Source organism: Vanacampus margaritifer, chromosome 15 (genome assembly GCF_051991255.1).
Source record: "Vanacampus margaritifer isolate UIUO_Vmar chromosome 15, RoL_Vmar_1.0, whole genome shotgun sequence".
In the NCBI taxonomy this organism is placed as follows: domain Eukaryota; kingdom Metazoa; phylum Chordata; class Actinopteri; order Syngnathiformes; family Syngnathidae; genus Vanacampus; species Vanacampus margaritifer.
Genome location: NC_135446.1, coordinates 19,230,124 through 19,252,506, shown reverse-complemented (window position 1 = coordinate 19,252,506; position 22,383 = coordinate 19,230,124). Strand labels below are relative to the sequence as shown.

General features: G+C 40.5%; 1 protein-coding gene and 1 non-coding gene across 3 annotated transcripts in view; one reads left to right on the top strand and one right to left on the bottom strand.

The window, feature by feature from the left end:
- The window catches only part of mtpn (myotrophin), a 111,824-nt gene that overhangs the window by 16,007 nt on the left and 73,434 nt on the right, over positions 1-22,383 (bottom strand). The window lies entirely within an intron of this gene.
- Positions 22,211-22,296, top strand: trnay-gua (transfer RNA tyrosine (anticodon GUA)). Its single transcript is given in 2 exon segments — positions 22,211-22,247; positions 22,261-22,296. It is a non-coding gene; the product is annotated as a tRNA-Tyr (tRNA).

Genomic DNA, 22,383 nt, shown 5'->3' with positions numbered 1-22,383 from the left:
CCCTTGCTGCAGTTTGTCGGCTGGAGAATAGAAATACAGCCCGGCTTGAGAGTTTCCATGCAACTAAATAAATATGACATACTGGTTAGCGTCCAGGCTGCGGCTGCGGGGGGAGTCACTGCGTGGAGCTTTCCAGTGGTTATGGGTCTTTAGCCAAAGTCAGCGTACCTATTGTTATGTCACATGTCTAATTTGCATAATAATTTACATAGTAAACACCCCCCATATAGAGATTCTCTGCCCGTGACTTGTCCGCTGGGCTGGGTGAAGAGCCAGAACCGCTTTCAAGGAGATGATATCTGGCACACTTTTTAAAAGCCAAACGGTAAGCAGAGCTGCACTGAATTTCTCTGGATCATTAAAAAAAGTACAGATTGATATTTGTTAACAATTTCCTAAGCATGTCGTGGGTTATTGTTATTTCCATTTATATTTATTTTTGAATTATATTTTTTATATCCGTTTTTTATTTTCACTTTCAGTTATTTATTTATTTTTTATTTTGGCAGTTTTGGTCCTCCACAATGAGGTGCTGCCTCCATCGGTGAAAATGTTTTTTATTGTGTTGACGGGTGCTGGTTTAACGCCCCCCCCACCCAAATTCTAATGCCTCAGTTAGAAGCCGTGCTCAAAATATATCAAAATCAAAATTTATAGAAACATGGTCTACGTGTATAGAATTTTTTAACCTAATTCCGGTTACTTAATTCTGTCTGTTAGCGAGAGCCACTACATCGTGATAACTTACATTGATGTTTCTGCATTTGGCAATTTATTATTATATTATATTATTAGTATGGGATTTTTTTTAATGGGCTTTAGGTGAACTGATGAATACACACACGCTCGCACGCACGCACGCACACACACACACGCACATACACATACTCACCCACATACAAAAAAAATATATATATATATATATATATATATATATATATATATATATATATGTGTGTATATGTATATATATATGTATATATATTTAAAAAAAAAACATTTATTAAATTTTTTTTAATTGATTTGTTGTTTTTTAAAAAATGAAATAAATAAAAAAAAAGAAAGAAAAAAAAAGAAGCCGTGCTCCTACTTGTAATGCTCTAGCAGTTGGCATTGAAAACGAAACTCACCATTGGTCCTGCAGTATACCAGGCAGGGTTAGCAAATGCGCCAAACAGGCTAGGTCATGTCATGTCTTGATCCTTGGGTTAGTCTGACGAAATATATTTTTTATATATGCGGTCTTAGGACAACTGGGAATCGTTTAAATGTGAAAAATTTTGCTTGAAAAGTCAGTGGGTTGGTTCGTGCTGGCTAATGACGCGGCCTTGCTATCTGGCTGACTAATGAACGAGATGAGGCCGGCTGAAAAACGAGCTGACTGGCTGCGGAAAATAAAAGGGATTCCTTAGCTCTGATTTCAGTGATTGATTTCACTCCTCAATTCCCTCCTTTAAATTCTTCTCCCTTCCTTAATTTGCTTTGCTGCTCGCGGTCGATGCGCTCCAAATGTTGCCAGGCATCAGCTCGTAGGTGCGTGCGTCAATTAAACGAAGCTCTAATGGCGCCGGTGCGAGGTCACCGGTTAACTTAGCTTAAGCAACCGATTGGAAATGAAGCGCTATTTCAAATCAATCAATACATCTTGACAGTTCAGCCCCCCCAAAAGTTTTGACGAAAAGGGAAGAGATCAGGTTGGAAATGGACTCGATGCACTCACTCGTCGGGCCTGGAACTGCAGTGGAAATTATGACTGCGTGACATTAATGGATATATATCGGGAATCAATGAACGGAGTGAAATAACCGAGTCACTCACAATAGACCATAAGACTAAGTTGACCAACACTAAAACTGTGGGTGCATTTATTACATTTTATTGATATATTTTACAAATTCTCAGTTGATATTTTAAACATATTTTCAATATGATTTTGCTTTCTATTTATTTAGTTATGCACTGGTTTACATTGGCAATTTTTGTAAACTTTTTTTTGCCTCAGGAATTTCTTCAAATTAATTTAGTTTTCTTAATTATTAAATTTTTTGTAAACTTACCGTAGTATTTATTTTCATTAAAAAAATTTGATTTAATTGCTCTTTTGAATCATTCTTTTTGTAAAGTGCCTCAGTCATGATTTCTCTGTTTGTTGTGTGTTCCAAACTTTTTTTTTTTTTTTACAATTGATTTATTTAATTTTGAATTTTATTTCTGGTCATTTATTTTATTCAATTTAAATTTATTATACCGATTTTTTTATGTCAGTTTTCCTCAATTATATATAATAAATAATAATCTTCCTATTTCCCCAAATCTCCCCTCAAAAAAAAAAAAATCAGATTCTATATTTCTTCTATTTTTGTTGTATTTTATTTCAATTTTGTAACCCTTGATTTTTTTTGCCCCTCCAGTCATGAAAAAAAGTCTTTTGAAGTGACAGTCTAAAATTTAGCACCATCTAGTGGTAAACTAATCATTCATTCATTTAAGAAAACGCACTATTGATTTCAATAATATGAAAAAAATAATGTTGCATCGCATCAATGCATTTTTAAATGTTTGTGTTAGGCTCATTCCCATGTCAGAGCTGTCATGGGAATGCCTGGCTCAGAGAACACAAACAACGATCTTATGAGGCCAAAACAGTCGCTGTTATGATACACTTGAATGCAAATGGAATGCAAATGAGCAAGTGTTGAGGAATTGGTGTGGGGATGAAAAAGGCTTTAGAGCAATTAAAATGATGTGCTCTTTTGTAACAGTCCAACACTCCCGTGGTATTGCAGACACCTAGGGTGAATCCCATAACTTTTTAATAACCGCCGGAACACAACAACGCAACACAACACGCGCCGTGCAACTTTCTGCCTCCCGGCATGACTTTTTGACCCGGACGGAATATTGCGGTAAGTTGCGTTATAAAAAAAAAATTAATAAATAAAAAAAAGCCCCCAGGAGCAGTAAGGGCTCACCGAGCTCCTCGGTACATTCGTTACGCAGATAAACACCAGCTGTTTTCTCTGGTATGCATTATGTACTTTACAAATGCCATTCAGAGACTATTGACTGGCTTGTTGTTTGACATTATTCAGGACGGATATATTGATCACGGAGAAATTTAGCCCTCTTTCGTTCAGTGTGTGGTCAGAACAAGTTCATCACCAAAGGTCAACGTAGGTGCTGTGAGGTGTTCACCTGATTTATTGATCGTAGCGTACGAGGCGAGCTGAGCTATGGTAGGGCGAAGGCTGCTCCGGGGGAATAAACACCAAGGTTGTGGGCTTTAATTGCATGTGGAATACTGCAGAAGGCCCGGATTTGCTCAGGATGTGGGAGCCAAGAAACCATTATTGCATCAGTTCTGCAAGCACACATAATGATGAAAACTCTTGAATTTAGTGCCGCCCATCTGTCTAGTACACAAGCTTGAGGTTCGGTAATGTCGGTTAAAAACGGGGGAAGCCATTTGTCTAAATGACTGGCGCCGGGTGCGATACTGGATTCAATGTCCTTGACTTATATGTTATTTGGATTCTTTATTATTATTTCAAGGCACATTTTGTTCTCCACACTTTTTCAATGTGCAAAAACTCCCACATAATACATCCGATTTACACCGTTCAAATTTCAACTTGCTTCAAAAATTCACGCCTCTCCTGGTATTTATCGTCTGATTCCACATTACTTACAGTATTTGCGCTAACGTCAAATATCAACTTTTCCCTATTCATTTTCAATGGGACTGACATTGGACTTTTTCTAAGTCCCACTTTCCACGCCCACTTCAATTAGCAGTTTTCTGATACTGCTCAGTGGCGCACTTGGTAAAATGCATTGTCCGGTAACCAGGAGGTTGCGGGTTCAAATCCCACCTCCCACTGTACATTGCAAATGTATAACTAAGTGATTACATGCTAACTGACTATCATATTTCCATTTTCTTTGTTTGCATTTTTCAATTGGATATCATTAGTTCCACTTTTTATCTTTCAATTTACTTCATAAGCATTCAGCTTAGCATTCAGCTATTAGCATTCATCTTAGCATTCAGCTTTCAGCAATCCCACACAATTTCTGCAGAAATGACACTTAGTCTAGTTAACTAACATAACCATTGTCCCAATTCTCTTTAATAACAAAAAATATAACTAATGCTAAAGTTAAAAAGTAAAAGTTAAAAAAAAAAAACTGTTCCACCAGGTTCGGCATCTGGAGAACATGTTTTATAATTAAACTAGCTTTGGAGGTTGAATTTTCAAGATGTCATCAAAATTTGCTCCACCCACAAGAAATGACAAAAACATCAAAGTTTCGCAATTTAGCCTTGTCCATCAATTTGTAATAGATCAAGCTTAGGAATAATTCCTTAGAAATCTCTAGAGTGAGTCTGTCAAGTGGCAGGCATTCTGTTTCTTTCAGCATATGCCTTCTTGAGACTTTCTTGAGGTTATAAATTCAAATGTCATGTTGCTAAGTGAACGCAGCTTCATGGGCTGAATTTGCAAAACATTTCAACTGACTGGAGTGAGTCGTGATTTAGTCATCAAACATTGCTGCTACACTACACCGACCACGACTTGACAAACACACTAAATCCTTGCTATTTAGCACATGCAACTCTTATACATGGTTCCAATTTGGTAGAAATCGGACAAAATCTATTGGATGAGTCTTTCTTTGAAGGGTCCCTAGAATTTATGCTAAAATGTCTGCTTTAAAGCAGAATGGCGGACGTCCTTTGACTTTTCAGGCAAGGCTTTTTGAGCCATTTTTGTGGGTCATGAGAGACATGCCAGTTGAATTTCATGTTGCTAAGTGAAACTGGCTCCTGGGGCTAAATTTCCCCATCTGTCTAGTATACAAGGCTCAGAAAAAAAAATCTCGAGGAATAGTCCGTCTTTGGATAATATGACCCTAAAATGTCTGCTTCACATTTTCAGGCCTGGCTCCGAGACTTTTTTTGTGACTACTCATGACAGCAAAGGCCACCAAATTTCATTTTATATCCATGCTGATGAGACGCCCCTTTGCGAAAAGGACACAGATGTCCAATATGCAAGTTTTCCGACCTCCAGCTTTGCCTTGATACAATATGGCACCCATGTTGGTTCATTTAAAAGCAATAGATGAGCCTGTGAGGATGCCTGGCATGCTTATCTGTATGCGGGCAGCCTTTTTCCTTGCAGGAACGCGCAATCACAGCCGCAATGACTTTTCAACAAAACCAATGGCGTTTAGCACTGGGGGGAGATAAGCAAAGGGGGCATGCGTGAAATAGACAAACAAAGAGAAGGGAGGGTTCCGTGCAGCCGGCAGTGGAGTTAATCTCACTCCGCGGCCGGATTAGGAGTCACGCTTGTGTTTTCCCGGAGAAGAAGGAGGCGACGAAGGGCTTGCGTGTGAATAACAATCCCGACGAGGGGCGACTTCAGGCTGGGAAAAACAGGCCGACGTTAGCTTGTCGCGTTTTTCATTTCACGCAGAGATGGCCGCCATTCCACCGTGGCACTGCAACCGCACGTTCCTGTTCCCGTGTCTAACTTTGAGCTGCAACTGTCGACAAGACTGGAGAGAAACGGCGCACGTGGCACTAACCCCATTAGAGCTCACCATTTGAAATGAGATCCTGTTCCTGCACATTGCTCTCAGTTGGCTTTCAGACAAACATGATCCTGCAGAGGTCTACCTCTGAACCATGTTCTGGCAAAACAGCTACTCTTGATTGACCAAGCAGGCTAGTTCCTGCACAACCTCATTTACTTAGATAACCTGTTCCTGCACACCACCAAGAGAAAAATGTTCTTCCCACGTAAAGATGTTCCTTCACAACACCTGCTGTATAGTTGGTTAACCAAGAAAACAGGATCTTGCACATCTTCGGTTAACTTACCTTGGAAAGATGTTCTAGCATAACAACTTCAGTTGGTTTACTGAGAAAAAAATTCCTGTCCAACCCTTTCCATTGATTTAACCAGAGAACCAGTTCCTGCACAATAATTATCTAAATAACATGTTCCTGCACTGCATTGATAGTTTGTTTTTCCAGAGCCATGTTCCTGCACAACATCTTAAGTTGGTTTACTGAGAAAATTGTTCCTGTCCAACCCTTTCCGTTGGTTTATCCGGAGAACCTTTTTCTGCACACCACTTGGCTAAAAAAAACATGTTCCTGCACTGCACCGACAGTTTGTTTTTCTAGAACTCTGTTCCTGCACAACATCTTAAGTTGGTTTACTGAGAAAAATGTTCCTGTCCAAAACTTTCCATTGGTTTACCTAAAAAACCTGTTCCTGCACAACACCAGCAGTTGGTTAACTGAGAAAAATGTTCCTTTTTTGGTTTTGCATAGAAAACATGTTCCTGTACAACACCGACATCCTGCCTAACATGTGTAAGGTTTATCCAATGAGCCTGTTCCTGCATAATACCTACAGGCGGTTTACCCAGAAAACATGCTCCTGCAGAGCACTATAGTTGGTTTACTGAGAAAAAAAATTCTGCTCAACACTTCCCGTTGGTTTACCTATAAAACCTTTCTCTTGCACACCTAGAGTTGGTCTACCTGCACAACACCTACAAATCCTGATCCTGCACAAGCATAATTTCGTAGAAAGCCAGAGAAAGGGCATTTCTATCCCTCATGGAAGTGTAGTTGGCGTATTTCATTCGATCCCTTCCAAGACGAACCGTTTGGGTTGTGGCGCTCTGTGTCCAGACCATTAATCACGCGGCGTACCCACTAGCGCGCGGCTGTCAGGCGGGTCCGGCGCGGTAATTAACAAACTCATCAGTGCTTTCACGCGTCCTCTTGTGCCGACGGTAGCTGCGTCTAATTACTAAGCACTAAAAAATATTTGGAGGGATGTTTGGACATGGCAGGGAGCGCGGGTTGATGAATTACGGCACGGGGCATATTGTTTGTGGCGGCGTGATTAATTGTGATTTCAGTAAAAAGGAGGCTCATCCTCATTGTCGGCGCCCGTGTAGCGCGTTTGTGCTTGGCGATAATGAGGCGGCTCTATTCCAGCAGGCTTTTAGAAGAAAGAAAAAAAGAGACTGTGAGCCGCGGTGACACGTCAACAATGTAGACTGACCAGTTTATGCACTACTGTGAACCTCCACCTTTTGTGGTTGTCTATTCACAAATTCATCCATCGATCAACCCCCAAATAGCGAAAATCTGTGTATAATTACACACACACATATACATACATATATATACATATATATACACATCTCATATACATCTCAAAACCACATGCCAGCAGCGCTTAGATGGTATGCCAAAGACGTACCTAATATGCTATTTAAATTTGGCTTTGCAAAGTGAGGTAATTCCTTTCGATTTCTCTAACATGCGTCAAGCAAGTAAAACTGAAAGTAAAACTACTTATAATCCATGTTTGTCCATCTTCGCGCCCGCGACTCTCCGTAACGCTTCCCTGCACACGAGAGGCCTGCCACAGGAATTCAATAAAACTGCGTTGACTGAGTTTTAAATCATTTAAATTAACACCCAAAGTTAAACTTTGACAACCCTTTCGTGTCTCGATACATTTGGTATGTTGAAGGATGTTTTGAAGTGGAACAAATCACCGTTGAATTACATCAAACCTGATTTCCGATTCAAGTGTGATATCTTTGTGTTTTCCTTTTTTTTTTTTTTTCTTCTTTTTTATTTTTTTTACAGAAGAGCTCAGTATTGTTCATTCGATTTGACATCATCATTGCTCTCCTTTTTTTTTTTTTTTTTTTTTTTAAAAAAAACAACAAATCAATTAAAAAAATTTTTAATAAATGTTTTTTTTTTTTTTTTAAATACATATACATATATATATACATATACACACACATATATATATATATATATATACTTTTTTTTTTTTGTATGTGGGTGAGTATGTCTATGTGCGTGTGTGTGTGTGTGTGTGTGTGTGCGTGCGTGCGTGCGAGCGTGTGTGTATTCATCAGTTCACCTAAAGCCCATTAAAAAAAATCCCATACTAATAATATAATATAATAATAAATTGCCAAATGCAGAAACATCAATGTAAGTTATCACGATGTAGTGGCTCTCGCTAACAGACAGAATTAAGTAACCGGAATTAGGTTAAAAAATTCTATATACGTAGACCATGTTTCTATAAATTTTGATATTTGGTTTTTATTTGAGGCAGATATTTTTTCCATTAAAATGTGATTTATGAGGAGGTTAGACCATTGGTCGATATTCAGAGTTTGTTTATTTTTCCAGTTAACAAGAATTGTTTTTTTTAGCGATAGTAAGGGCTACAAGTGTAGATTGAAATTGTTTATGTGGTAAATCAGTTGTTGTTAGGTCACCTAGCAAACACAAGTTTGGAGATAAAGGTATCCTACAGTCCAAAATAGCGGAAAGTTTTTCTAAGACTTTAGTCCAGAAATACATAACCGGAGTACATAACCGTGTTTTCCATCACCTGCGGATTTTCACCATTTTCACAGGGCTCGGTCCCGAACCCCTTGCGATGCTCCCGTTAAGCAGCCCAGCCAACCTCTCCTACCTGTCGTTACGCAGCGTTATTACCATGCTGATTTATAGAGCTAATATCTACACTCTTCCCGCGCAATGAAGCGCCATCCAGCAGCCCGCCAGGCAATAAAGTCATCCAATGCGTTGCCTGATTAGGAACACCGTTGGCTAACAAAAGAATTGCACTTTATCACTAATGAGATCACCTCGGGTGCGTATTAATTACAACCTTGCACATATTTAAATATCTCTTTTATTGGCATTCTTAATCTCAGGGTTAGGGCAAGGGTTATGGTTAACTGCACAAACTAAATCTTAATCAGTACTTAAGATTTCAAGAATTAGCATATTTAAATATGTCTTTTATTGGGGGGTGGGGGGGTGGGGGAGTGGTTACCCCTCCATTGACCGTGTTAGCCAATGGCAGGCCATTATTATCAGAACCAAACACAAGCAGGGAGCTTGGAGGGTCTCAAGGGGGGCCGTTTGTGTACATGCATACGCTGACCTTAATTAAAAAAGGGAAAAAAGTGAATTAAGCAATTAATGGCGGGAACGCGGAAACTATTACACACCAAATGCTTTCCACTTGATGGTGGACGATACATCCATTTAGCTTCATTACACTGGTAGGGAAAAACATGGTACCCTTAAGATCGCATTATCTTTGATATTTGAGTAACAGTCAGAGAATTTAAAAAGTCTACACACCCCTTTTAAAATTCAATGTTTTTGTGATACAATAAAATAAATAAATAAAATCTATAATTTTTTTTAAATGAAAAACTTTAAAACAGCAAAGAGTCCAAACAAACAATTCAGACAACAAGGTTGCACAAGTGTGCACACCCCCTTAAAATCGGCGTATGGCTGTGTTTGGAGTAAGCCAACCACATTCAAATTACTGTTAAATAAGAGTCAGCGCTCACCTGCCACTATTTAAGGTGTCTTTGATTAACCCTCAATAAAGTTCAGATGTTCTAGTAGGGTTTCCCTGACATTGTGTTTGCTGACTGGTATTTGGAAATGTTCATAGCTCAGTTTTAAAAGGAATTATCTTGATTTGAAGTTATGTGCTTCATACTGAGGAAATAAATATTCCTACAGAACATCTTCAAGTTGACAGAGAGGGAAAAAAAATATTCCTGCACCTCACCTTCATTTGACTTTACAACTCAGTATCATAACTGTATTTTTTGGTACAGCAAGAGAAAACAAAGTCCAACAAAGAATTGATGTAAGACCTCAGAGGAGATTTACACCCCTGACATGTCTTTTTGATGCAGTAGGAAAACCAGAGAGCCCCCCCCCGCAGAGAATCGTCATCATCACGGGAGAAACGCGCTCAGAACCCCCCCCCCCCCCAACCCCACTGCCTTTGAATGGGGTCTCTCTCCCGCTGTGAAGTTGAGTGGAAAGCAAGATTTGACCATGATTTGAATTCCAAGAAATCAAGTGTAGCTGCTATGCCGGAACAGGATTTCTACACTAAGCCACGGTAAGGAGACGAGCCACACCCTGCCTCTAGCGCGCCTCAATGAGGGATTAGCAAGTTAATTAATTCATATACTTTTAACACCTGACAAATTATAGTCCCCCTGCAAATGGATCAAGCACGTAAATGAGTCAATTCCAATTAGCATCCAGATTATGTGCAACGTGACGCTAATGTGACCACGGAGGGTTTAGGACATCGAAGACAAGCTAACAGGATAAAACTACATCCCGCCTGCAACTTGAATTTTAATCTATTTGTTGCATGAGTGTTTTGTTTTGTCATCGAACATTCTGCCTCGGGTGTTTAACCACGAGTGACGCTGGACTACATTCACAAATCAAAGTGACTCATTTAGCGACATGACGCATGTCAGGATCCTTACAGAAGAGTTGTCATCTGTGCCTGCCTAAAAATGTCCACATTTCAGCCTACAAGAATACCCACTTGAAACTTGAAAAACATAGAATGTAAAAGTGTGTGTAATAAAACTGCAGCATTTGAAAATAATGAAGATGATGAATATGTAAGGTTTGAGTAACAAATCAGAGGGCGGGTACTAATGAAAATTGTATATCCCGGTAATTAATTATCGTTGCTTTGTGTGAGACTATTGTTAAAACGTACAACCGAGAAGGCTTTGTTAAACATTTGCAAGAGCTACTGAGACATTTAGTGAAAAATACACAATAAACGATAAATATAGATTTTGGGGGGGGGGGGGGGGGGGGCGGGGTAGGCCTGATCTGTGTGCCAAATTTTGCCGAGTTTTTGTGCACCCTAGATAGAAATTCAAGGAGAAGCTGTCCAAGAACTCAGAAGTTCAATGAATGCAATAACCAGGGATGTGATTTGACCAAAGTGAAATTATCTGAAAATTTAGCCGGGGCCTGGGGGCCGCTGGCACTCGCTCATGGGTTTTCCGTGTTTTTAAGTACTTTCAATGCACTCACATGACAAAGAAATAGACAAAACAACAGCATAAATTTTCAATGTATATTGAACTATCCCATATAAAATGGCAGTTTTAGTCAACTCAAAATCAGTCACATTCAAAAACATTGGACTGCCTTTGCTTTTAAAAACTATCACTGAGAATATCATCATATCTAACTAATGTGATTACTAAATTAACACATAAATAATGTTGAAGAGTTCAAATTTCATGAACAAATAATTGTATCATGACCAAATGAAAAGTAACTCATATTAGAGCATACCACAAATGTCTTTGTTATAGCAGAAGATGTTATCTGTCGGAGTCATGTGCATACACAATGAACTACAAAAAAATAAAAAATAATAATTTTTTTTTTGGGGGGGGGGGAGATAAAAAAAGCGGAATTCCGCGAATTAGCGGAAAAATCACATCTCTGAATAATTGCTAATGAGAGTTCAAATCATCTTAACTGGTCAAGTTACATTTGATTCAAATGCAACTTGACCAGTTAAGACGTTTTTGATTGAAAAAGATTTTGATATTCAGCTACTACAGCCTCCTAATGCTGCAATTCAACAAATGACTATTTTCGATCTTTACCATCTACAAAATACCTTGAAACATTGATGTGCATAACAATTTGGAACAGTGCATTTTAACCAAAACGACATTTTTATTTTTGAAAAACGAATGGCATCATTGGTTCTTAACTCTTTGACTGCCAAAAACGTTAAATAACGTTTAGTAAAATCCTATGGAGGAGTGCCAAAGACGTTAAAAGACGTTTTTTTCCAAAACAGAAGTGAAACTAACCATTTTCTATAGTTGATTACTGAAAAACGGAATAAGGTAGAAACAAACTTTTTTTTTCTGATGAAAGATGAGAGTCCAATCTTTCATTTGGTAGTATGTGTGTTTCCATAGTCCAAACACATAATTTTCTGTGGACCTTGAAAGATCAGTCAAAAATGCTTAAATCGGCTGGCACCCACGGCATCCCTTTTCTGAAAACGTCTGGCAGTCAAAGAGTTAATCTGGGTTTGATTGAACCTCAGGGGTTCGGTGGAGGTAAAGACACACACCTGACTCAAATTATTTGTGACGACACGCCGCGCATCATTTGCATAATAATTTGGAACACAGTGTATATTCTTACATTGGCTGTGCAATGCTGCAAAGGGAGTGTCAATCAAAGTGACACACCAAAGATCCTGTGGCAAAAGTCGCATGTAAACATGGACAAGCACAATATTCCGAGGAGGTCATGCTGAATAACAGAAAAAAGTTATTAAATGGCTGGCTGAGATGAAAAACAGCTAAAAGGATCTTTTCAAGTTCCACGGGGAAAGTCTCTCTCGTTATTTCATTAACTCGCTTCATTTTTACCTCCGGCGCGGAAACAAAAAAAAAAAAAAACATTAATATCAATCATTTTCCTGCCAGAGTGAAACTGTTGTGCGAGGAAGCAACTCATCCGGGTGGGTTTTTTTATGTCCAATTCGCGACAGAGGGGAGCTTTGCGCTCCCGATGGCGCCGAATAAACAACAAGGGCGCTTTTGGAACGGGCGGGAAGTCGTGAAAGCGCTTTCAGATCACAGCTGCCCCCTCCCTTTGTTGTGTATGGGGATAAATGGCTGACACGCATTGCCGTTTTAACCCAAATTATCCTCCCACACACACTCGCCTCAGATCTTTCAATCGCCTAATTAGCGCAGGGAAAGGAGGAGGAGGGCTGGTTTGAAGCCCCTTTCAAGCGCCGCACTTAATATGCGGCCCGATCATCATCCCAACACCTGGAAGGAGGAGGTGGAACATCATCATCATCATCATCATCATCATCATCATCATCATCCTCCTGGCGACCCTTTGAGTTTGGGCCGGACAGGAAAGGATAACATAATGTCGTCTTTTAGATTAGAGTAACCTGATGGAAACGTTTTTCAAGATGGAATAATACGTGCAGACAGATAACATGATATTCACAAGAGATATACTGTCGAAGTCACTGAGGTGGTTGGAAAGCTTCTCGGTGGCAAGGTCCCGGGGGTGGATGATATACTGTATTCTTTATAGAACATTACAGAACTATAAGTCAACATAGTAAATATTTGAGCAAAAATAATAGAAAAACTTTAAAAGTTTGGATCCAACAAGAGTGTCAGCAAAACAAATAAAACAAACAATATTTATCATCTGGTATATTTTTGGGCTCGTCTTATCCGACATGTTCCACTGAAGCGGTTGGTTGCATTGGAGAAAATAAAATTTAAGCACACAAGCGACTCGAGAGCAACAACGGGCAAAGAAATCAATACTTTTGAGCTCAACTTCAACTCCCCGCTGGAAACCGCGCTTGGCGTCTCAATACGTCGGCACAACGAGATTTTTTTAAACAATTTTTTAAAAGTTCAACCCGGTGATGGTAAACTACGTTATCGGGGCGAGCGGGAGAGCTGGAGGTGAGGATGCTTTTAGATCAGAGATACAGCACACCTAAGAAAAAAAAATCAATGGGTCATCTTTTCTACAAACGGAATCGTTCTGAGAGCCTCGGCTTGTTCTCGGAGGCTCTTTCCTTTTCCTTTTTCTTTTTTTTACATATCCCACTCACATCTTAGTCCAAAAACAGAAACGGGAGTGCAGTCCATTTCTGTCCATTTAAAGGCACAATCTACACTTTACTCCATGTTTGAGTAAACCACCCCTTTGACGAGAGCTAGAAGTTCATTTTTACGCCAATGGAACAATCTAGATGAATGTATTCCTTTAGGATAATTATTGGACTCTAAGGTAACATTAGAAGGAATTTTAAGGGACAAATCCAATGATGAGACAACGTAACCTAAGCCAATTGGAATATAGACTAATGTACTCCATCAGGATTCTTTCAGGACTCTAGGTTGATGGTTTTCCAGTGTTAAGATGTCCAGGTATGTTCCCAAACTGGAAATATCAAGTGTCAAGCGTACAAAACAGGAATTTTCTGGGTCTGAAAAGACCAGTTGTCTTCTTAAACTGGAAATGTCAAGTGTCAAAAGTAAGACGTCTAGGGCAAAAATTGATCGACGCAAAAATGCATGCGTCGAAGCTATTTTAATCATTCTAAAAACTTATTTGCGGCACCTGGAGGTTGCCGGGAGGCCCGGAACAAATATTTCGTGTTTCCACATTGACACTTATTGCTGACGGACTCCGACCGGTTTGTGGTTTATTTAGACTGAAAAGGGAGAAAATTTGCGTCGCTACATGTCTTATGTTTGTAGCAGAACAATCCGAGTCAAAATCGCTAAATAGATAAAAGAGCTCTATTGAATTCATTGGCGCCAGACACACATAAAATGGCATAGTAAAAAGTAGTTATTACACAAACAGCCAGTAGGTGGCAGCAGAGCAAAAGAGAGCAACCAGGGCCATGTTAAAAAAAAAGTTAATTTACTCACAGTTTTAAATAGATTTGTGAAAAATTATGAAACTTAGGTATATTCTAATGCTAATTGCTGCAAAACGTAAACAGGTAGAAACAATTCCTGATGAAAGAAGAGACTCTAATCTTTCTTTTGGTAGGTTTCATGTTTTTATAGCAATATAACACAATATTGTGTGGGCCTTGCAAAATCAATACAAATTCAGTAAAACAGTCAGGAGTGAAGGGGATGGCTTCACTGAAGATGGCTGCGAGTGAATGAGTCAAATGGGAAAACTCAATAATAAAATACCGAAATCAGGACCAGTAGGAATCTAGACGAATGGACTCCAAAGTAACCGTTTTCCAGGTGGGAAAAACCAACAGACAAAGATACAAAATCATTAAGTTGGATGATGCCACCTTTCAAAACTTTCTAAAGTTTCCATTCACAGCTTTTGTTTTTCCACATGGAAGCTTTTAATTTGTGAAAATGAGCTTTACATCATCAGAGATATTCCATTTGTCGAGTGTGTACAGGACTGGGGGCATGCTGGGTCCTTAATGGCGCCATCCTGGCACCAATTTTGGGCGGCAGTGAGCACGTTTTGCTGTTGGCTCCAAATTATTTGGCCCGCAGTTTTGCTCCTTCCGAGTGTTTACGAGCCGCTTGATCGATGGCGTCCTGGCCGCCGCCTCATCGCCGCCGGCAAATAAAGCTGATAAGTAAAAACGAATCGGAGAGGAGGGTCTGTTTGGGTTTTTACTTTGGGAGGGGGGGGGGGGGGGGTTTGGGTGGGGGATTCAAATCAACTACTCGGGAAGATGAATGACTGCTTTTTGCAAACAGCAGGATGTTACGACGTGACTACAATGTAATAAAACAAACACAAAAAGTCATTATAGCGCATTATGGCACGACAACACAAAACACACACACACGAGCAGCAGACGCTTTCTGCCATCGCCATCATTTTATTGGCCCGTTAACATTTGCTTCCTAAAAACCAAAACAAAAAGTGCTTATGAATAACAATGCAGCACATTGTTCAGACAAGTGCCATGTTGCCAAATTGGATGGCATGGCTGGTGAGCAGCAATAAAGAACATGACAAAAAGCCAAGGGAAATAATAAATTAACACCAGTAATACCCTAAAATTAAATAATAGTGCTAACATTTATTTATATATAAAACAAATAATGCTAATAATTGATAATTGTTTTATTCTTTAAAATTGTTTTTTTAATAATATTCAATAGTTTTTTTTTAAATAGTTAAAAGTATTAGCAAATGAATAAAATATCAAATATTCAGCATATATAAATAACTCCAATAGAAAAACTAATTAATAAGTCAACATTAATTAGTAATACGAACTATAAAAACAGTAATTGCCTGGTTGAAAGTAGCAGGGTTACGCTATATTAGCTTTAAAATTACATCTAAATTGAATAGGAAAATTTCAAAACTAACATTTTATAATATCCAATCATGTAGGCTTTGTATAAGGTGATATAGGTCAAATCTAATATTGGCAAATATTTTAACAATGTTACAATAAAATAATCCTCGCCCCCATTCTCATGACGCCACATCCTGGTGACACCAGACAGGTGTTAAAAGCAAAAAGTCATCTTTTTAAAAGCAGCGTACGCTGACCCGCAAGCCACCGACGTGCTTATTCGACTGATAGCGGCGCTTATCATCCTGCCGTTGTTCCGCCCAGGAATAGGACCACATACTTGGCCATATTAGGAGAAGAGCGACTTGTTGCTATTTCAAGATTCAAGTGAGCGTTTGTGTGTGTGTATGGACCCCCAGAGGTGTTAGCCCTCAGCTGGACCACTAAGTTGACTGTGTGTATACCCTTTCTTAATTGAGCCGAGGAGGAGTGATATTGGGGGGGGAAAGAAAGAGCTTTCTTTCTTTGTACCTCACACGAAGTGCTTTCCGTCTCACGGGAAGCCAGTGAGCAAGGAGTGGGCGACAATTTGTGTTAAAAATAGTGACGCCTTCGTGAGTAGGTTACTGTTTCACATCGCCGAGTTAAATGGCAGATCGAGACCTCAATGATTTTCTCATCATTGGAGGGAAAAAAAGAAGCGCTGAGCAAAAAGCATGCAGGTAGGATGTTGACTCCCATCACTCAACTCTAGATTTATGGGGGCACTTTAAAACAACCACTGCTGTTTTCTTCAGATGGAACCCACGGGCAGCAGATTCAATGAAAACAGCAGAGGCCCCAGAGCTGAACCCTGTGGAACAACATATGTTCTGTTATACATGTGAATTGATATTGCACATATTCGTCAGATTTTTTTGTTGTTGTTTTTTTTGCTCGACATAGTATGAAGGGATAAGAATAATAAAGAAATCACATGATGTACCATCACAACAGTCATAGGTCCACTACTAAGCGCGCCATTATTCCCTACAGCACAGACAAGCCAAGCAATGTAGCATAATCACCTGCAGCCAATGATGGCCAAGTGGGGCATATCATGAATGGATGTATGGATGGATGGGTAAATGGATGGATGGGTGAATAGGTGACCGGCTGGATGGATGAATAGGTGACCGGCTGGATGGATGGATGGATGAATAGGTGACCGGATGGATGGATGGATGGATGATGAATGGGTGAATGGATGGATAGATGCTAGATTGATGGATGGATGAATGGATAGATGGGTGAATGGATGGATGATAATCTAGATGGATGGATGGATGAATGGGTGAATGGATGGATGGATGCTAGATTGATGGATGGATCGATAGATGGGTGAATGGTTTAATGGATGGATGATAGATGGATGGGTGAATGGATGGATGGATGGATGAATGGATGGATGAAAATAATTCACACTAACCAGGCGAACTTCGGAGTGCCAAATACTGCAGAAAAAAGGACAAGAAGAGCAGCTAAAAAACAAACAAAAGTTAATTACTATAGATGGATAGACTAATGGATGAATATATTCCTTCCAGGATTTTTACATTGTGCTCTATATAGTTGACTAAAAGTCCACTAAAATCCCTATATAGTGATTAGACAGTAGGAAATGAATCATTCACTTATTTCCTAATCTCTAATCCCTATTGAGGGCCTTACAAAAGGGATGATAATAACCTTTACACATTACACATATAAACAGCACCACAAAATGGCAACGTCACTATAAAGTGCAACTATAGCAACTAGGGAGTGATCCCAAACACATTCTAAATCATATGGTGGGAAATCATCTTGATAGTCCAACATGACAATGTATTCCCAGCCACCAACCATTGCGTAACACACAATTCCGTCTTGCCTGAGGGCGTCCAATACACACCTCCGACGACTGACACCTGCCAGAGCAGCCGCTGCCTAGAGGGGTTGTGTGTTTTTGCACAAAATTGGCCATGGTTTCTCCCTGTCACCGGCGGCCATTTGCAGCGCTCGTTAGGCGGCGCGGGACAGCGGCGTGTCAGCAGCGATGCGTTAATGGCCGAGAATATCGACTGTCAGCCGGCTGACAAGAAGCCAGCGAGCTTGTTTGTTGTTGTTCATGGGGTGGGCGGACGTTTATGACAAAAACAGTTTTTTCGACGAGGGGTGAAAATGACAAAAACATTTTTTTTAATGCTTTCTGACATTTGGCGTCACTGAAAGCTGACTTTTTGGTTAACTTTCTGAAACTCGTTTTTCAGGATCATTATTTTCATCTTATTTTTCATTCAACCAAAACACAAGTTTACACAAGTCAATTTAAAGCGCTTTTTTCTTCTTCTTCTGATCACTTGTAAAGAGAATCTTGGCAAACCCATTCAGTAAAGCCAGTCTAATTTTCATTTGCCAAGTGACCTCTTGTGTTCTGTTCACACCTCCCAGTTATCTGAGGGAAGCGATCCCCTCGAGAACCTCATTGTCCGTTATGCACGTTCACACCTGCTGCTGTACGTGCAATTACACACATAAGACAACAGCAGTGTGCCATTAACACTCCCTGAAGTAATAATATCAATCCTCAGCTACTCTTTTCACACCTCCGACTCTCGAGGTGCGCTTCGCTCGTTATGGAGCGTGGGCACAACAATGAGACGTTCCCGCCTGGTGCCCGTGGCCTAAACATAGCGCGGAGTGCTTTCTGAACATAGCTCTCCGCTGATACCGCCTTTCAAGACAGCGCGGGCCCGCAAATCCTCCGCCGCTAGAAGCTGTTGTGACAGAATTTCTGCCTTATTTGGGTTTTTGTGTCAGCCGAGACCCGGCGGCGACTCTACGCGCTTCCTCCGCACTCGTCGCAGAAGCTGAGGTGGCTCCTGCAGGACGGCGCGGGGCTGCATTGAGCATATGGCGAGAGGAAGGCACGCAGAGAAGGCGCCCAAACATGAATGACGGTGCTGCATACTAATAACGCTTTCAAAGTTGGTGAACATAAACGTCAGAAAGGTTGGAAAAACTGCTGTTGTTGACAAATTGAGTTGTGGAAATTCCAATTTGGTTTGAGTCTCCACAAGGTATAAGACCGCCGCTACTTCCTCTTTTGCCTTCTTTCCCTTTCACCTCTGGCTCTGGTCCACACTCCTGGCTCCCCTGCTCTTTGGGGTCACCTCTTCATCTGGCACAGCTACTAGCAGAGGGCCAGCACACGACGACCTCACGGCTCGCCATCGCTCAGCGACAGGCCCAGCGAATTAGCTGATTTTGTCCCTGCCAGGCCAAAACGGATTGCAGAGCCCACAACGGCGCTCTGACGCTGAAACCAAAAAAAGGCCCCTCTTCCGCCGGCGGGTTGACTCCCAGGCCGTGAGGTTCCTCTGCCCATCCTGATGGAACTCTCGCTCTCTCCTGAACTGAACCTTTTTAATCTGTTCTTCAACGGCTTGGTGACCCTCCACCCAGGAACAACAACTCTTCACGTCTTGGGCCACACATGAGACCATCTGTAAGAGTAACTTTGCAAACCTTAACCAGATTGTACAAATTGGTGCATCCAATTAGGTTAAGCAATTAGGTTTAATGATGGGTCCCATGTTGGCTTGATGCAACAGACACTTCCAAATCCGCAAAGTCTCAAAGTGAATCAGCTAACTCAAGTGAATAATTTCAGTGTGCCAAATTGATTCAGTCATCCCATTGCCAAAGGACTCAGAGGATTCTGGTTAGTGGAGCCATCGGACTAATCATTCCTGATGTTTCAGACAAGACAAGTGGTGAAAAGACAAATGGGCAGTCTGAAGGCGGGTTGATGGAGGATGCGGGGTGCGGCGGGCTGAGATTTGAGGTTGATAAATCACAATGACGTTCCCTGGTCTCTCCCCATGAACCTCACTCGCAGAACACTTTCATAACTAAATCAGGACGGTCGTTATTGGCGGGAAAAAACATCCAAGGATGGGCATTCCCTGCCAAGAGGGAGCAATGTATCACTTTATCTTTCGTCATCGTCACTGTCGTCGCCTGGGACGGATGCTAAAGACCGTCTAGACTCGGTCAAGGTTACATTAGCCTAAGTGCAGGTTAACGCCGCCCGTGATGGACTTTCTGCACTAAATGAGAGGGGAAAATTACGGCTTTCAAAACCCCGTGGGTGAGGTTAAGGTGATTGCCGTCCTGGAGGTTTTCTAAATTCATTGGAAAAGAGGCTGCCGTGATTTGGCCGATGCTTTACAGCCAACGTGGGAAATCACAGGGCAAACTATCATGTCATAGCAACCTTCTGCGGACAAAAGCAACACGCACGTTTAACGGTAACTTCCATGAAAATGGTCCGAGGCAGAGTGGAGGCCAAGCGGGCAAGATAGCTGGAATTGTGAGATTAAATCCATGGAACAATGCTGATCTATTGGATCTTCCCCCTCCATTACCCTCCACCGTGTGTCTCTATTTCCTGCCCATCTGCAACCTTGCGACGAGGCTCTGCAGTTGTAATTCTCACCTAGCATCCAGCTGTTGCCGCCTCCTTTGGGGAGCCGTTCTGTTTTTAAGCCTTGTCTAAGACGGCCGATTCATTCGCACCTCTTCATCCAATTACGAGGAAATCTCAAAATATGCATGTCTGCCGGGTTTATGTGGTGAGATGATTGCACAGAGCACACGTTTAGACATTTGGTTGAGCTATGATCTTGTGGAGTTATTTATGGTTCCTGTTTTGTGGCGCGTCATCAAACTTTGCTACCATGCTCCGCCCACACGCAATACGATAAAAATCCTCCCAATATTGTGCCGTACATCAGTCTAGTATCGTATTTCAACCATGTCAAGAAGTCTTTAAAGGAGCTACAGTAACTAAACTGGCTTAACGTTAGCTTTAGCTAGCTACCATAAAAACCGGACATCTATATTTACTTATGCAGTTAGCTTTAGCCAGATAACACCACCACAGCTTTAGCCTGCAAACTTTATTTATACTTATGACTACTTACTATTATTTATGATATTACAAATACTGTATCTTTGTTCATTTACTGTATCTGTTTTTAAATGTGGGAAAAAATATATATTTTATTTTTCAATAAAGAAGCATTCGGTGAATGTGCATTGGAAACTGGTGGGGTTCAGTACGCCCAACAAGGTTAACTCATTCACTGCCATTGACGGCTATAGACGTCAAAAATGCATTTGAACTATTTATTTATTTATATATATTATTTTATTTATTTATTTATTTATTTATTATTTTAATTTTTTTCCACTTTTGTTAACAAGAGTATTTAAACCTAGAATTTTTTTATTGTACATTTGGAACAGATATAAAATTTGTGATTAACCGTGAAACTAGCGAAATCATGCGATTAATTACAATGTACGATTAATTCTAATGGCCTGATGCCCCTAATTTTTAATAATCTTAAAAAAAAAAAAATATATATATATATATATATATATATATATATATATATATAATTTTTTTCCCACATTTTTTTAAAGAAGAAGAAGAAAAGATTATTAAAAATGAGGGGCGTCAGGTGATTAAAATTAATTGTAATTAATCACGTGACTTCACTCGTTAACTCACGATTAAAAACAACAACAACAAAAGATTAGGCATCAATGGCAGTGAATGAGTTAAGAACCACTGCTCTAGGCTCATTACAAATCAATAATTTTCTTGTTCTGGCCTTACAAAGAAAATCTGTGACCCGCAGCCAAGCCCCGACAAAGCTCTATTTCGTATCGTCACATGAATAAGTCAAGCAGGAAGCACGGACGCCTTTCAAGCGCCACAGCTGCCGCTCACTGGGAACGAGCTCGCTGAGATTCCCACTCTGCCAAGCGGAGACGGGGGGGCCGCGGGGCGAAAGGCTCATTTGGTCGGGAATGTGGATATTGCAAAGTGGGGAGCAATGAGAGACGGGGTGAGGCTGAGGGTGGCGAAGGGAGTTTGGAGGATGTGAAAGTGCTGACAGAGAGTCGGAGGAAAGGATAAGAGACAAGTCAAGGGCAACAGAGTTGGAAAATTGGCCTGGAATCCTGCGTGTGTATGGGTGTGTGTGTGTGTGTGTGTGTGTCGGGAGGTGGGGGGCAGAAATCCAGCATGCAGAAACACGAAAGTGCCAACATGATCCTCCGTTGCTTGATTTGCTCTATATTAGCTTGTTACATTGTTAACTGGTAAAAAAAAAAGAAGAACAGATGTCATTTTTGACAAGTCCGTTTTGTTTGCGTAGGCCTGATGCTACATTTAGCATGCTCAGCTAAGCAATTTTTACGTACACTTAAGTGTCGATTGCCGTCACTTAGATGATCTTAGCTCATTACGGGTGAATTTACAAAGCTTTTATGTTGACATAAAAAAAGTTACCGTGGTATTTTAGCTGTTTGATCAATACTGATCTATATAAACTATTTGTAGCCATTTAGTTGCATCCCCTTCGATAGCTCAGTTGGTAGAGCGGAGGACTGTAGTGGCAACGCCGAAATCCTTAGGTCGCTGGTTCAAATCCGGCTCGAAGGAAATTTTGTTTTTTCCAACAATATATACAACACTCTTTTCATGTCCTATTATCGAGAATGAGAATATGTTTTAAATTGGATTTCGGTG